General features: G+C 39.3%; 1 long non-coding RNA gene across 1 annotated transcript in view; it reads right to left on the reverse strand.

Moving 5' to 3' along the window:
- Positions 1–2444: 2444 nt before the first annotated feature.
- The window catches only part of LOC110357420 (uncharacterized), a 57556-nt gene continuing 43491 nt past the window's right edge, over positions 2445–16509 (reverse strand). The window contains exon 4 of the long non-coding RNA XR_002411071.2: positions 2445–6002. This is a non-coding gene — a long non-coding RNA (uncharacterized LOC110357420). The remainder of the gene's footprint in view (positions 6003–16509) is intronic.

The raw sequence follows: 16509 nt of genomic DNA on the forward strand, positions 1-16509 counted from the left end.
TTTTCCAAGGGAAGAGAGGAGATATTCCTCAGCCAGGAGCTCAGCAATTATCTCCAGCACAACATACACATGATCCAGGTCAAAAGAGACATCAGACATGAGGAGATACTGCCTAGTCCTGGATGAACAAAAGAGTTTTTCTTACATTAAACATACGTTTTTTTTCAACATAAAGTCTCCTTCTTTTGACCTGATTCGTAGTAGAAATCGAGAGTAACTGAAATTAATCCAAGTGCAGAGCCTGGAACTCCATTCTGATCTCCATTCTGATCTGTTCCCAAGATGAAATCACAGTGGGGTAAGCAGATCCCTAATTTCCTAATAGCTCTTCACCTCACACTTTATAAGAGGTGTTTTACAGCTTACATGTAGTAAGAAGAAAAGTAGGGCTTGATATTTTTTCTGACTTAAACCTCTATGGGAATATGCACTGTAAAAGGTTAAAAAGTTTCGAGTTTGTCATTAATGTATCTGTTTTTAATGAACTATTTGTGTTATACATTGGCATTACAGCCTTGTGAGCAATCAGCTTCTTTGTCTGCTAGCCAAACCTCTTAAAATAATATGAATGTTTTTCTTTCAGGTTATTCAGCTATTAAATTTTTCTTGCTCTTTACCCACCAAAATAGCAGACTGGGAAAAAAAAAAAACCAACAACCAAAAAACGGTTGAATTCACTGTTTTTCTTTTCGTTACTATTTCTTAATGTTAGATAAATAACGAACTGGAGAATATGAAGGTAAGAGGTTTTGACATGAAGACACAAGCCTTTTCTGAACAAAGCAATCAAAGCAATAGAATGAATGAAATAAGGATTCACAAATAGTTTATATATATATATATATAAACTTTTTTTTTTTTTTTTTTCCCTTCTAAGTACATATCAGATTGCAAAATGTGACCAGGATCTGATTAGGATCAAGATACTGAACTGGCATTGAAAACTAAAGTGGAGGTGTTGGTATGTGGGCTTCATGTACTCAGGGTTGCTTCGCCCTTGCAGGAAGTGGGGAGAAGTGGTTTGTATCAGCTGCACCCTGTACATTATTTTTTCATTTGTCACCAAATGCCAGGAGTTACAGTAATCAATCCTGGAAGTGACAAACATATGATGCCATGCAGCCTGATCCTGTGGGAGGAAGGGTGGAATTTCCTATGGGTGCAGATGCCTCAAGAACTAGGACTTTTTCTAAGCCTGGAGTCTCTTCCCCATGGTTCTAGGTTAGTGATGAATGAATCATGATTTCAAGACTTTACACCATTTAATTAGTCTTTGTGAGTAATTTCTATTGTTTTTATTGTGAGTATTGGGTGCAACAGGACCATAGTGGATTTAAACTGCAGTAGAAATCATTGCCACATACGAAAGACTAGGGGTTTTTTTTATCCTCAATTTACTGATTCTTTGCATCTGTTACTTGCATCCTTATTTCTCACAATCCTGCATCTGTCAGAATAAATTCTGACCTTTAGCCACACTAAAAAATAATCTTATAACAGGATTTACAATGAAAATGTGTACTCATTTGATGAAAGCTGTTGGAATGGCAGCCATTCTCTTAAGGGCAGGATTAAGGTTACAAAAGCAGAAGGAACGTTATTATTTCCTGACCTCGTGAGTGCTGGACAGTCCAGCCTCTGGGTTATCTCACATCCTATATGATTTATCCATAACTATGAATCAAACACAAAAACTTGATTGCTAGAGTTTTTAAACAGTTGTTTGTCATCCAGAGACGTTGAGCGATTTCCATGTCATATGCCAGTATCTCCTCTCCTTCCTCACACCCCATTTCAACATCCAGGTCTGACACATTTGGAGCAGAAGCAGAACCATAACCCATCATGTCTGAGATCCTGCTCATGAACACAGCTATGAAAAATGAGGTAGTTATGGATTTGTTTCTGTGGATCCACACACAGTAACATGCAATTACACCAGTCCATGGGTGTTTAATGATGTGCTGTCGCTAAATTCATATCTGGGGAAAACCCTGCTCAGTTGGGTTTGCCCCTGGCTGTCTGTTACATTATGGTTCTGCAATGATGGTGCGTGCACCTATACCCATAGCTCCTCCTGAGGTTTGGCTGATGTGCTTTGGGCATATGAACAGTGTCAAGGCTTTTTTGATGGACACGGGAAGTGTCTACTGCATAAAACAGAAAAGTGTTTCACCCGGACTGTTGCAAATCCATTGTGCTTCTGCACCACCAGCTGATCTTCCTTCAGGAGAGACACTGCTGCTGGTCACAGCAGTATTTACTGCAGGCTTAGGAGGGGTTGTAGCTTCCTGAGAAGCAGAAAAGAGCAGTGTAAGCTGCAAAGATTTACAAAGCTTGGCCTTTATGTCACCCTTGGGACTGGTCTCCCATGACCACTACATCCTTTGGTTTGAATTCTATATACTCTTCCTGGTGCATATTTTCTCCAGGTGTCTTGCATCTAATATCTATTATTTCTTTATCTGCTCTCCCTCTTGTTCTAAACTTACTCTTATTCTCACAGGAGCACCTGTGGTGTATAAGAACACAACAAAAGCACTTACTTTAATTTCACATTTTAATTCTGGAACTTTTGTTATTTTTTCTTGAGTCAAGTATAATGTTTCCTCTACCCATCAGTACCTTTACACTCAATAAAGCTGGTAAGAGAACACATTTCCTGTTCTGGAAGAAATGTTGTGGTTTTTTAATTTGTTCTGATTTAAAATTGAAATTCTAGAAATTTCAGAATTTTCCACTGAATGAAAATTCTGGCTAAAAACCCCTACCTGCCACAATTTAGAAAGACCCAAACAACAAAAGGATTTGCATAGACAGATTTCAGACTGCGCATTTATTATTGTAAAAGTAGCATGACAGTGATTGCAATTCAGTTACCCACATATGGATTTCTAATGCTGTTTAGAGTGTCTGGGATATCTCCAGGGGCCTGAAGGATGCTATGCAGGATTTTTGCCCTTCTGGAAAAACACATATAAACCTGGTGAGGTGCTCAACAACCTCTCAGATGGCAACAAACATCTCTGTATGGGTAATGAAACTGAGCTCTGAAATTGTGTGCATCCCATTTTGAGGGACTCAGTCTAGGAGCTCAGTCCTAGCTCTGCCTCTTTGCTGACGTTTGATCTCATACATCTCATTCAAGTATTTCAGCATGTGTGCCCCTCTCTGGTCCACTAAAACTTCTCCAAACCAGGATGTAGAACTGTGAAGCTTGCCTGAGTGCTTAGCGCACTTTGAGTGTGGACCTTGATTTAAATTTGACCTATTTATCCTTGTCACACTGCTAACACTAACAGCTCTTGTGTCATAACAGAAAAAAAAAAAATAAAACAGAACAAAACAAAACAATTTATATCATGTTTCCCAAAGCCTTGTAAAGTCTGTGTGGGATAGGCAACTTCAGCGCTGAATATACACGCTCTAGTGTCTGTTCAAATAACTAGGAAAAAAAATAGGTGTGTAAATAAAAAGAGCACAGCAGATTAAATTAAACTCTGTTACAGATTCTGGACTCACTTTATTCAGAGTCCAGGTCATCATTAACAACATGGCCTTGATAGTGCTCCCTCCCCTCTTTTGACCATCTCTTTTAGGCAAAGCCTGTGACCTTGGGTAATCAAATTCAATTTGCACCTTGACTTAATTACAGCCAGAGGAGCAGAGGGTGTAATATGATAACAGTCCACATCTTTATCATAGCTGAAAACAGGCAAAGTAATCATGTAGGGTGGCTGAAGTAGGTGAGGCTGCGAGTAATGAGATGGAAAGTTTAGATTGAATAACAAGACAAAATTACCCACAATAGATTCTTCTAGGCAAGGGGATGTATTAAGTCTCAATTAATGGCAGCATGATCTAATAGGACCACAGCTACTGACAGCATTATGGTCCCTTGGCCTATTAAATCATCTTTAAAAGGAAACGATGGAAAGCTGAACTGGACAAACCACTGGTAGCTGTAACATAAGGACTAATCCTATGTTAGAATCAGAGTGGAATAGATAGGTAATTTCCATGTCACTCATGATAATATATTGTAGCAGGTAATGATACCCACCAAGCTATGTGTTTGTGCAAAGATCCTTGATGGCATTTTCAAAGCCGCCTAAGTGACTTAGGAGTCATAATCCTCTTTTGAAAACCAGTATGGTAATTTAGGCATCTAAAACCTATTGTATCATCTAGTGAGAATGAGGTTCATGAAGCTTGGTGCAGGATAAATTAGGCCTTTTTATTTATTTATTTATTTATTTTAATTTTCCCTCATGGCAGGGGCTTACCTGCAGTTTGCAGTGCAAGCAAACCCTAAACCATGACGAAACTTGGATGAAGTCTGCCGAAGTGGCATTTTGTGAGATGTTTCTTTCTGAATGTGTGTTCTAATGTCACAGGTATTACATGAATCAATGATGTATGTCACTGCCAAATGTAATACATCTTCGATGCAGAAACAAGCTAGTGACAGACGAGCAACCAGCTCTGAATCTTCATGTCACTGCCATAAGCCTGAATGCTATAGAAATACAGAGCATCAAGGGTATTATTACAATTTGCATAAGTAGAAAACACAGTGATTAAAAGTTATCAAAGAAAGCTATCTCTCGGTTGTCAGCTCCACAAGCAGATTCCAGTGATGTCTTCACAGCTCCTTCATAATAATCTCCATAAGTTCTTTCTAAGAGCTGCATTGAAGAAACCTGTCATTTACTCTGTATTTCACCAATTCAGCTCAAAGAGATGTGCCAGCTGTGATCACTTGGAGTCAGAGCTGCTGTGTTGCAAAGCATCGCTACAGCTGCGGGAAAAACGTACCAGTTGGAGGTCTGCCTAACCCAAAACTCATGGGAAAAGGAGATCTGTATCACCCATAGCACCCTATATCAGGAGATGTACCGCCCTGGGAGAGGAGAGTTCAGTCTCTGGCATGTGATGGACGGGGGCACTGCATAAGACAGCATTCCTTGTCTCAATGATGTCTTATCTTTTTGTAGTTTCTGCGGGCCTCTGATGTGGAAGCAGGTTGGGCAAAAGGCTGTGGAAAACAGTGCAGGTCACACCTCCTGGTGCATCTGGAAACCTGATGTTTTGTTGATGATGAGTAAGTTTTCCTCTGATTCAGTTTTCCTAATATGTACTGCTGAGTGCCACTAAATGGAGGAGGACTTAGAAAGCTCTCTCAGGCAAGTTGATGTCACTTCCATCCTAAATGTGCCTTGGAAAGACATAAAATGCCACTGGCAGTCAAACAGGAGCTTTTCTGGTAGAAACAGACATTGAAACATAATTGGTTCTTTTCATGGTGACATTTCTCTACTCATCTCCTGATACACGTGCACTTAGATGGCTGGGCTTCCATCTCCCACACTCAAGATTTTTTTTTTCTTTGTATCCCTAGTCTCTAAGTGCAAGTGTTTAATGTAGACCAGTTTAGCACAACTGTAAATTGGTGCAATTTTACTCAAATTTCTAGAACTGACACCAATCTTGCATCTCTTTTTCTCTGAAACAAAACTCATTTGCTGAGGCTTAAAGTGAGACCAGCTCTCCCGCAGAGCCAGAATCATTCTGTGGACTGTGGGTCCTGCTAGTGTGCTTCATTCAGACATTTTTCCCCATTCTCCCTTTCATTACCATTCACCACCTGATATCACTGGGTGTAAATCACAAACAGTCCTGTGACAAGGTTGTCTCAAACATTTGGGCTTCTTGGAAATGTCAGCCTATCAACAGCTAGTGGGTTCTTGGGGCTAAGTGGGTTAATTACATTTTCTTCTATGGAACCAATTAGAGGCTGATAACATTATCACAATTATCTGATTAAACTTTTGCTTGCTGTCCTTAAGAATTAGTTCCAGTCCTCTTCAGATGCTAAAAAGCATGAGCCTGTGAAACAAAGGTAGTGAGTCTGAGAGCTTTCTTGGTCCTGTCATTGCCAAGAGACCAGGTGCCAAATGGTTCAGGTCTTCTCCAGCTGGGAAATCTGCATTTGTCTGGAACTGTAAAGATATAAGAAAAAAGACATGAGGCACAAGCAGGCTAAATAAAAAAGAGACTCGTGGGCTAATCTTCAGTGGTCCAGGTTATGTTTCAAGCCACCTTTGCCATGGCACACCAAAGTCAAACCTCAACCTCAGACACCTTGATTAAACTAAGGATCTGTCTCAGTACAGTCAGGCTCCTGAACTCGACTGGGTTTGTTATACTGCTAATCTCAAGTCCATTACATGCAGAAGCATTTAAAACTTAATTTACTAAGGGAATTGTGAGAGCGATAAACAACAAAGGAAGGAGGAAAAAAATAAAGAGGAAATTTCAAGATATTAAGGTATGCTTTTGGGGACCCGAGGTATGTGAGACCTCTCAGTGCGAGTTAATCTGAGTGGTTTTCTCCATATAACTGTGATGGAAAATAAGTCTCTTGAAGTCTGGAAAAGTGTGTGGTTAGACTTTCATCCAGATCTTGGAGCCTGAGAGACTTATCTGGGTTCCATGATGGCAATACCTGAGCGCCTCAGCTTTTATATTTAAACAGATGCAGATAACTGTATTATTTCCAGATGAAACATGGAGGCACGTAGAGCTAGGTAATCTCTAGTGGATTTACCCATATCCGATAGCAAATCTGTGACAGACACAGAAAACAACCTGAAGCCTACCTGGCCCACAGAGACCTTCTCATCTGTAATTTATCTTTATGCTATCAGTCCAGAATTTTGAAGGTTCAAGCAATGCATACAAAGGACTGTGTCTCTTTCCAAAGAATGAAACACCATTTCCCTGAGTCCTTCCAGACAAGGGCTAAAGGTCTGTGGGTCACTGAGCTCAGTTTTTCAGTGCCTTCTGTTTTCTGCTGGCGTTTCAAGACTGAACAAACTTTACAATTCAGAAGAAATCCTCAGCTACAGCTTGGCTGCTTGTACAGTGACATCATGTGGAACTGCACACCGGTCCAAACCCTGACAAGGTTCCCAGACAACCTGGCCCTGAGCTGGGTTTGTAGCCCAGCCCAAATGAACCTGGCTTCTGCTCTCATTCTCATCTGCTTCCCACGCCTCCCATGTTTTCTCTGGCAGCAGGTGTTTTCAGTGCCCAGATCTCATAAAACCTAAAGGTGGTCCCAAACCACATCACTTGATCTTGGATCAAGATTCAAATTTCCAAGCATGTCTGAGTCCAAAATTTCTATTATTTGGCCTGACATAGATATGAAGTCATTCTAGAAATGTGCATCTGGAAAACAGACAATTTCTGATCATTCAAGAGAGGTTTTGGATTTGTGGGTACATCCATTTCTGCATCTAGCACAAACATTGGTATTCCAATATTTTGCTAATGCCTGTAAGTGCAATGTGGTTTCTAGGTCTTACTAGAGCATTAATAGGAATGAGCCCCATTTTTGCTCTCAGTTAAGATGTGACATTCAAGCCCCACCTCCCCTCTAAAAAAAAAACAAAAAACAAAAAATAAACAAACAAACAAAAAACCAAACCAAAACAACAAAAAAAAGAGTTCTTACAGTACAGTAAGGTTTACTAACATTTTCAAGGTTATGAAGCAATCTGTTACAAAACTGAGAGCAGGACATGTAAATCCAACATTTTATTGAAAGGGTGGAGCATGTCAATAGAATAGAGGATATTGTCTGTTGGCAAATCAACGTGTTTTATTCCTGGATACATGTTCATGTGAAATGGGGCTAACTTTCCTCTCTGTCAAATATAATACATATGGTTCTGGCAACATCTGCTTTGTTTCACTTTCTAGAGCTGTGGGACTCTAGACTCAATAAGGTCTTTCCAATTCAAAGAATAAAAGCTCCCAGGAAAGCTAGCCAAGAGCCCCCGTTTTTACAATAGATTGCTTAGCATGTTGCAATCCATTCAGCTGAACATTTTTTTACAGAGTTTGAGAGCACTGTGTGAATACCAAGTACGCGAATTTTGATTAGCAGCTTCCTTTGGAACTCTCCTTCTAGGAGCTCTTATTTGATTTCATCTTGTCTCAGGTAAATAAAAGAAACAAAGTAGAAATGGCCTTTGACCCACTGATTAATTCCTTGCTTCTGTTAACTATTCCTCCATCAATGCTATTAAGTGGCAGCATCTGAGGATAAATAAGCAACAGCGTAAAGAGGCTTAAGTGCCATCTGTCCTTACCTTGCTAAGGTTCTTTTGCCCTTTGAATTGATCCCTTGGTCTCTTTTTTTTTTTTTTTTTTTTTTTTTTAAATCTTAGTAAGAGATTTGCATGCAATATGATTAAAATACACAGCTGGCCAATTCAGCCGTAGCTCCATGGCTGTTTGAAGGCACTCAGTGATCACAAGCAAGTGTAGTTACGGATGCACTGTTTATCTCTCAGTGATCAGAGTAATGAAGACAGCAACTTCTGTCACATGCAGAGCAATGGTGATTAGCAGTAGTTGATGTGTGTTTTGCATGTTAGCAGGGATGTATTTACTCATACAGCTCTGATGAGGATTTGCAGTGAATGATAAATACTCCTTCCAGGAACAAGCCTGGAAGATTGCTGTCTGATAGTACTCTTCTGTTAGACCAGTTAGAAACATGGCTCTAAGTCTCATTCATCACCCTCTTCTTATGGCATGCATTTTGTCCTGTGCAAACAATCAGATATGTTTTCTACCTAGATGTCATTTAAGTGGAAGAAAACAAGAAAGGTAGATAGATTTCATTGATCTGTCTCTGGGTTGTGGGTGAATTGCTCCTGCAGGTGAGCTGAAGGATGGAGAATCTAGCCACAGACTAGCCACATTTTGCACAAACGCTTGTGCAAAATGATTGCACCCTCATTCACTCATCTAGTTGCATCTTACTCTCTATTATGTGATCATTCTATGCCTGGATGGATGCTTGTTTCCATCAGGTGGTTTGACACCAGCTTTACTCTTCAGGTTTCCAGTTAACGTGTGAGGTCAGCTCTTGAGCAACCTGTTAATGTTGTAGCTGGCATACTCTGTACTTCTGCAGAGAGAAAGACAATATTACATTGTGTACAAGACTGCAGGGCATCAGGGTTCAGAGAGACCAATAGGACTGGTTTACATTTTGCAATGCTCACAGTAGGTGAACCTCTACAAAAAAGCAGGGTCAAACAAGATTGTGACAGACTCCAGGTCTGCTGATGGAGGTGAGAGTTGTGGCACTTGGTAATTTTCAGGATTCTGGACCCTTATCTTTTGAGATTAAAGTGGACTCATGGATTGCAAGGCTCTAGTCATAAGCCAGTGATTTTTATAGCCTTTAGGAAGGATTATTGCTGAGCAGATCAATACTATCTACTCAAAATTCTTACAGAAGTACAATCATTGTTTCTTTGCCACAAGCGATCCACGAATGTGGGTGTTTGAAATCTGCATAGTCACAATGCTGAAGCAGAAAGTAGTAAGACTGGCTAAGTTTTGCAGACCAGTAAAATGACCATTGAATAAAAAGTGGCCAAGTCAGTCGAGCTGCACTTACCTAATTGAGGTTACAGCTAGGCTACCAAGGGAGGGTACTCCCCTCTACCTTGATGCATCAGAGAGCAGAACCTGGCGGAGAGCCTGTAATCAGTTTGAACAATCTGTCAGGTGCTTTGGGATTTGGAGGTGAAAGGTGCTCTGTAAATGTCAGTCATCATTTGCTGAAGCACTACATCCAGACTGAGAAGCGCAGTCTGCCAGAGACACTTCAACAGGGTGTTAGGAGTGATCTTGAGAAACATATTGCCCTGGATGTATGGGTGTTTGTTAAGCATAACCGTATAGTTCTAGTTACGATAAATCACTTGACACACTTTCCTTTATCTCCTTATTCTAATTTTCTCCCAAGTTCTCTTTACTATTTAAAGAAATCAAACTAAATAGCCATGTATCAAGAATTTATTTATATGGAAAAGATGTGATCCCAGCTCCCTAAAGGTTTTTAATAGAATATAACAGAACAGAATGAATCCTTTAAAATGGGTGGTTTATTTGGTTATGGGTTGCTCTTTTTGATTAATGAAATGTTTATGAGCCAATCACAACATTCTCAAGTGCATTCATTGTTGAAAACAACCTGTGAAGTAATGAATAGCTCACGCAGGGTCTGGGGAGGAGGACATTTGTTGTCGAGACTTCGAAACATACACTGTATCTATCACACTAGTCACCCAGCTGTCTCACTGCTTTCTGATTGCATTAATTAATTAATTAAGCAACTGAGTATGAATTTTGAGTGTTGGACCCATGCATGTGTCTTCATGCTTGATCTCAGGGATATTCAGTGTCTCAAGAGACTTAAAGGTAGGCTCATATAAACAAGTTGGTCCCGTGAGAAGGGATGGGCCATCAACAGCTTCCTATGTGGATGTGATTTTTCCTTCAGTGAGTGTGACTTCATGTTCCAGGTTTGCTTTTTCCATAGGCTAAAGCTTTCTAAAACTGAGCACAAAACCAGAGATGGGACTATCCTCCTGTTTGGGACATCTGTGAAACCAAGTGTCTTTCTGGGGGGAAGGTGAACAAGTTTTTGTTTTGTTTTGTTTTGTTTGTTTGTTTTGGTTTTTTTGAATACCTGCAGAATATTTTTTTATACCGCATGACACCAGTGAAGGGATGAAGAGACTCCCATTCCCTCTCTAGGGGGAGAATAGGTGGCAGAAGAGAGAGATTTTGGGAGGCTGTGTAGAAAGAGAAGAACAAGGCTTGAAAAGAATGAGAAGGGGCTTTTCTTCTTCAAGTCATAAGGTGGCCTCAAGTTATGTCAAGGAAGATTCAGATTGGGTATTAGGAGAAATATCTTCACAGAAAGGGTTGTGAAGCAGTGGAACAGGCTGCCCAGGGTGTGGTGGACTCACCATCCCTGGAGGAGTTTAAAATATATGTAGATGAGGTTCTTAGGGACATGGTTTAGTGCTAGAGTTGGGTTATGGTTGGACTTGATCTTGAGGGCCTTTTCCAACCAAAACAATTCTATGATTCTGTGTAGGGGGACCATGTGGAAAGTGGATGTAGATCAGGCGAGGTTTATCTCCCAGGCTCTCTCTGTATTCTTTGCTCAACACAGCTCCCCTCAGAGAGCAATTCAGAGCTCTCCTGACTCTGTCTTCAGAAAGAACAGGTTCAAGAGGGCATCTGTGAAGACTTTCTCACCTCTCACTGTTCTTCCTTCCGTGATATATTCAGTTCTTGATCTCCATTTTCCCTTTTAGTTTCCACTTTATTACAGTGAAATCAAAGTCAGGAGCTGTTTGTGTTCTTCAGTTTTGAAGGTGAAACATGCAAAATCCTTTCATCTGTGACATAAAAATCCAAGTTTTCCTTAACTAATAACATGTTCTTAGTATATTATAATTTCAGTATCTCTAAAGCAAAGGATGTTTTTCTTCTCTGTATCTTTACAGGTTTGCACATGTAAATAGCACCCATTACCAAAGAATCACAGAGATACACTTCTCACCAAAATCATCTGGGAATAGATCAACCTGTAAGTATAACTCTAAATTTTGTGTGTATTTGCATGTTGATGGAACATGGTTGTCTTTCGTAGGTAGTGGTCTTTCTGGAACAGAGTTGTTTTGATTTGAGCTGTTAAATTGGAAGGTCAAGAAAGCGAAAAATGAAAAATAAAATTATTGTATAACACAGTTCTGTTATTGGAAGTGCGATACTAAGAAGTTATTACTAAGAAAGGAGCTTTTTCAGTTTTACATGTACTATAGATTTTATAAAGCTATTTTCATATCTGAGGGTTGAAAAAAAAGATAGTATTTTTTGACACCAGTAACTTTTTTTTCCCCTCTCTTCTCCCGACACAGTCAGAATCAACATCAAACTTCTCGACCTTGAAAACAGGGAAGAGAAGTCACTAGATTTTTTTTTTCTTTAATGAAAAAATGCCTAAAAATAATTAAAATATTTAAGTCACTCAATAAAAGCATATTCTTTAAAATTATATTCTGAGCATAAAACAGACATTTAAAAACTAGGGGAAGAAATGGGACATCTCTCTACCCACTGCTCTCTGGTTTGACTATTTATTATACGCAGGCAAGTTTAGAGAGTGAACCTGGCAGCAGCGACCATGAGATACACTTGTGTCTTCAGCTCCTTTGAAAGAGTGGGAAAACTGCACCAGCTTTTCTTGGGGCAACTACTTGTCACAATCTTAGCTGAGACCTTCCCACTAATCCTAGGCAATTTTTCCCCATCAGCAGGCTTAAGTTTCACTAGAAGATGTTGAGAATGGTGATCATTTTGAGAAAGAATATGTGAATATAACACAAAAGTGAATGACAGAAAAAGAAAAAAAGAAAAAAAGAAAAAAAAGTTAAATAGCAGCTTTTGCTAAATACAATGTAAATTGCTCAAAGGGTACATTTAAAGGAAATTGGTCATAAATCCTTAAGTATTTGCAAAATCTGGATGCAGCCATCTGTTAGCAAAAGGATCCAAAACAAAGTCAGACTTTAGAAATGTCTTAAAAGTTCCCTTATCACGGAAACATGAACCTATAAATTAACCATGTATATAGCTGAAAATCCTGCCCACATCAATATGATCTTGTTTCACAAATAAGTAGTGTAAATTTTTTATTATTCATATTAGAAGGCCAAAACTATATGCCAGCTCTAGGTGAAAGGTATTCAGCAATAAACCCTAATACAATATATATGCAGCATGACGTTCTGCTTCAAAAATGAATTATCACATAAAGATAAAATCATGTGCCGCAATGCAGTCACATGAAATTGTAAAAAATATGTGAACTTGCAGGAATTTGGCCCAGACTCACTCCACTAACTTCCCAGTGTCATTCTCAATGCCCATCATGAGCAACTTGATTGAAACACTTTGTTCTCTGAACCTCCCTTTCCATCAAAAGTAGGGGAGGGTGGTACAGCAGATACTTCAAAGTGACCATGATGCTGGCAGACCAAAGCAGCATTCCCTCCATCTCTCTCTACCATTTGCTGTAGTTAAATTAGTGCCCACCTTGGTTCCAGGCTCTGCCCCTTCCATCATGAAAGAGGTTACTGGGAGGTTTATGGCAGTGCTTTTGCCCCCACTGCTACCTCTAAAAAAGCCAGTTCTAAAGGAGAAGATAATAAGGCTTGTGGTCTCAGCCATATGATTATCCTGTGCTAATGTCGCCCACTCCCCCTGGAGTGCAGAACTTGTAACTATTACATGACTTTCATTTCTACATATGTAAGGAAAATGCCTTGATTCCCACAAGCTGCCAGTTAATGTTACAATGCTTTAACTGAGAGGCTGCAAGCATCACCCACTCCTTAAAATGCTAATGATCTGCCTCAGATGTGTGATCACAGAAGCCCATGAGCTGGGCTGTTTTGTAGTACCCTTGTACTTTTAGCCTATAGCAATGATCTTGTGCTGTGTACTTCTTCTGGGTTGGCACTTATTTTTGTTTGTTTTTGTTGTTTGCTTGTTGTGTTTTCTTTTTTTTTTTTTTTTTTAAACCTTCCACGTGCTCACTGGATTGACTGGGGAAAGAAAAGAAAAAAGAAGCTCACTTCTAAACATTTCTAAATCACAAATAGAGGGAAAAGCAGGAACAAAAACATCATGGGAAAACCAGAATTGGACATACTGCAGAAGTAGAGATGCAAAACATCAGCTCTATTTAATCTTCTGCTTGCAACAACACTTAGCCCCACAGAGCACTGAAATTAGTTTTTGAAGCTTTCTGTTTTGCTGTGTTATTGAGAGGAAAAAAGATGAAGTTCTGGAATTTCCAGACCTGTTTCTGAGATTCAGCATCACTTTGCAGCACTCAAGATGAAGTCTGCTCCTGATATGGGAGATTTACTTCGGTGATGGGGCTGAGGTTACAAAACAAAAGAAAACCTGCTCACCCGCTTCCTTTTGCTCGGGAACTTGCTCCCCTAGAAATGTGTCTCTTGGTAAATATGAAATATTTGATTTCACCTTAGTAAGGCCTGTGTGCTGCATGACACAGTCCCACAGAAACTTTCAGGAACTAAATGAAAATTAGTTTCAGTACAGATCTCAGTACATTTGCAACCTAGATTAGAATCGGTGTTTTGACAACAGTGAAAAGTCAAATAAAAAGTTGACTTTTTTGTCAGTAAAATGCAATGATAAATAAATCAATAATCGAGCTCTAGGGTGTTTCTGTGAGGTTTTGAATGGCCCTTAACTGTATCATCCTTCAGATGCATTGTACTTACTAAGCACAACACACATTTTAGCTGCTGTGCTGGTGAGAATGTGTATTTGTTAGGGATCTGGTTGTTGTTGACACTTTAGTTTTAAATCAAAAACGCACAAAATAGTAATAGTACTCTATGAAAAGTGTTAATATTATTTTGAGATGCATATCCTTCCCTCTTCCTAGTGATTGACTTACCTGGTCTAAATGGCCATTATCTCATTCTCTCTGTGCCAATGAGTCTTTCTTTATTTTACTATTATTTTTTTTATTCACATAAAGGGATACCTGAAGTTTCAGGGCCCCCCTACCCCTGAACTTTTGTCTGAGGTTCAGTACAGATTTTCCTCTGGAAGAAATGAATTCAAAAAGGCATTCTTCAAAAATCTTGCCAGGGTAGTGTTGAATGGTGTTGGCATCTTGGTTTGAGACTCGATCTCCTACAGAAACCTGACTGACATCTCAGCTGAGAGTTTTAAGGCTTTGGGATAATTTCTACACAGGGAATTGGATTTTTTTTTGGTGGGTCTCATTCTTAGGCTAGAAAATAGTATTCAAGCTGTCTCTTTTTCCTGGAGCAAGTAATTGAGCATCCAGTGTATTTCACCTTTATTGGTTAGGAAAAGAGGTTATAAAAGAATGTAGTCTATTCTTTAGGATTTTATGGTGTCATTTCAATGAAGTTAGATGTTAACTACTTGCATGAAACACTTTTTAATGGAATACTCTTTTGCCAGATGGAAGAAAATATGCCACTTGCTGCTATTTTATTCTTTTGCATTTCCCTCAGGCTCCATCTCTATTACAGGCATAACCTGGCCTCAAAACCTAATCACAAGGTTGCCATTTTACCCCATTTCAGAGTAGTTAACAGTTCCCAAGCTGAAGGATTCTAACCATGTTTCTGAAGCAAGGTAGGATGTTAGAAGGTACCTTAATTCCACTTACAGTTCCAAGATGTAGCAAGATCAAAAGGAATCGGTTAGCACCTCATTGGTCCTCCTGGATCAGTCACGTTGAACCAGGTTTTCTGGCTCAGGTTAGTTGTATTTTAGTCCAGATTTTAAGTTCACATCTCTCAGCACACAGCTGTGTGAGCAATCAATATCCAAGCGAACGCTGTTCTTCATGATATTAAATGCTGCAGGACCAAAGGCCCAGCAAAACCACTGGTTCTTGTAATTCTTTTCCCTTCACAAGAGAAAAGGCTGGGCTGTAAGCCCAACTTATAAAAACCATGACCAGCTCCACAAAAGTGACAGTATGCAGGTTCATGTGATTTTTTCCATTAGGGCAGCAGAACCACCTGAGAGCACACAAGTTTCTACCCCAAATTGGCTCATGGACCTGGAATATGGAAAAGGTTTAATGACATGGTCATGTGTTTAATACTGTATTTTCGGCTTGTTTTTGAGTGTAGCTTGCAGTGCCATCAAGACTATGGTTGGAAAGACTCAGCCCAGGGTTTGACTATCAGTAGTTATGAGCATCCACTGCTTCCTGCGGGTTAAATCTGCAGAAATAGGTGCCAAGTGCTTAGGAGGCTGAGCCCTAAAAGGATTTTACCTTTCCTAGATTTTCATTGCCCAAGGCAACACAGTTGCCTAGAAATAGTTAATGATGTTCCTTGCAAAGTCTCATTCTCCTTTTAAGGGTCATCGTTATCTCCATTTTAAGACTGCACTGAAATTTAAATTTAACTTCGTGTTATTGAGATGCAAATCACCCTGGTCTCATAAGTATTATAGGTCTAAACCATATTTTTCATCATGAAACTCTGTCTCTTTTTTTTTTTTTTTTTTAAAGTGTTTCCCTTTAAGTACATTTTTCGTTAAACTAAATATATTTTCATTTTTTTCTTCTCCAAAGGCAAGGTCTTTTCAACTCATGCCAGTGTTATTATTTCTCAAAACGAGTTTCATCTTGATCCATAAACATTTTATGCCAAGAATAATGCCATTTTAAAGACAATAAGTGCCTATTTCTGCCTGAGGCCATTGGAAACCCTGTAAAGGAGGCAGTAGGAATTAAAGACACTTAATCATATTTCCCCATTTTTTACTGTGTATTTTTTTCTTTTTTTTACACTCTGAAGCAGTTTTTCTATCCTTGCTGAGTCCTATTGAATGCCATAAATCTTAATTAAAGATGTAATTTTTTTTCTTTATGAAATCTGAGCTGGAAACAACATTCCTTATTTTTAAGACTAGCACTGTGTGCAGGCTCATAAAACAAACAAGACTTTTACACTTGCAGGGTTTCAAAACCAGTTATTGCTGCCATCATGTTGAATTGGTTTCATAATTATTATTATTGTTGGGTTT

Source organism: Columba livia, chromosome Z (genome assembly GCF_036013475.1).
Source record: "Columba livia isolate bColLiv1 breed racing homer chromosome Z, bColLiv1.pat.W.v2, whole genome shotgun sequence".
Taxonomy (NCBI): Eukaryota; Metazoa; Chordata; class Aves; order Columbiformes; family Columbidae; genus Columba; species Columba livia.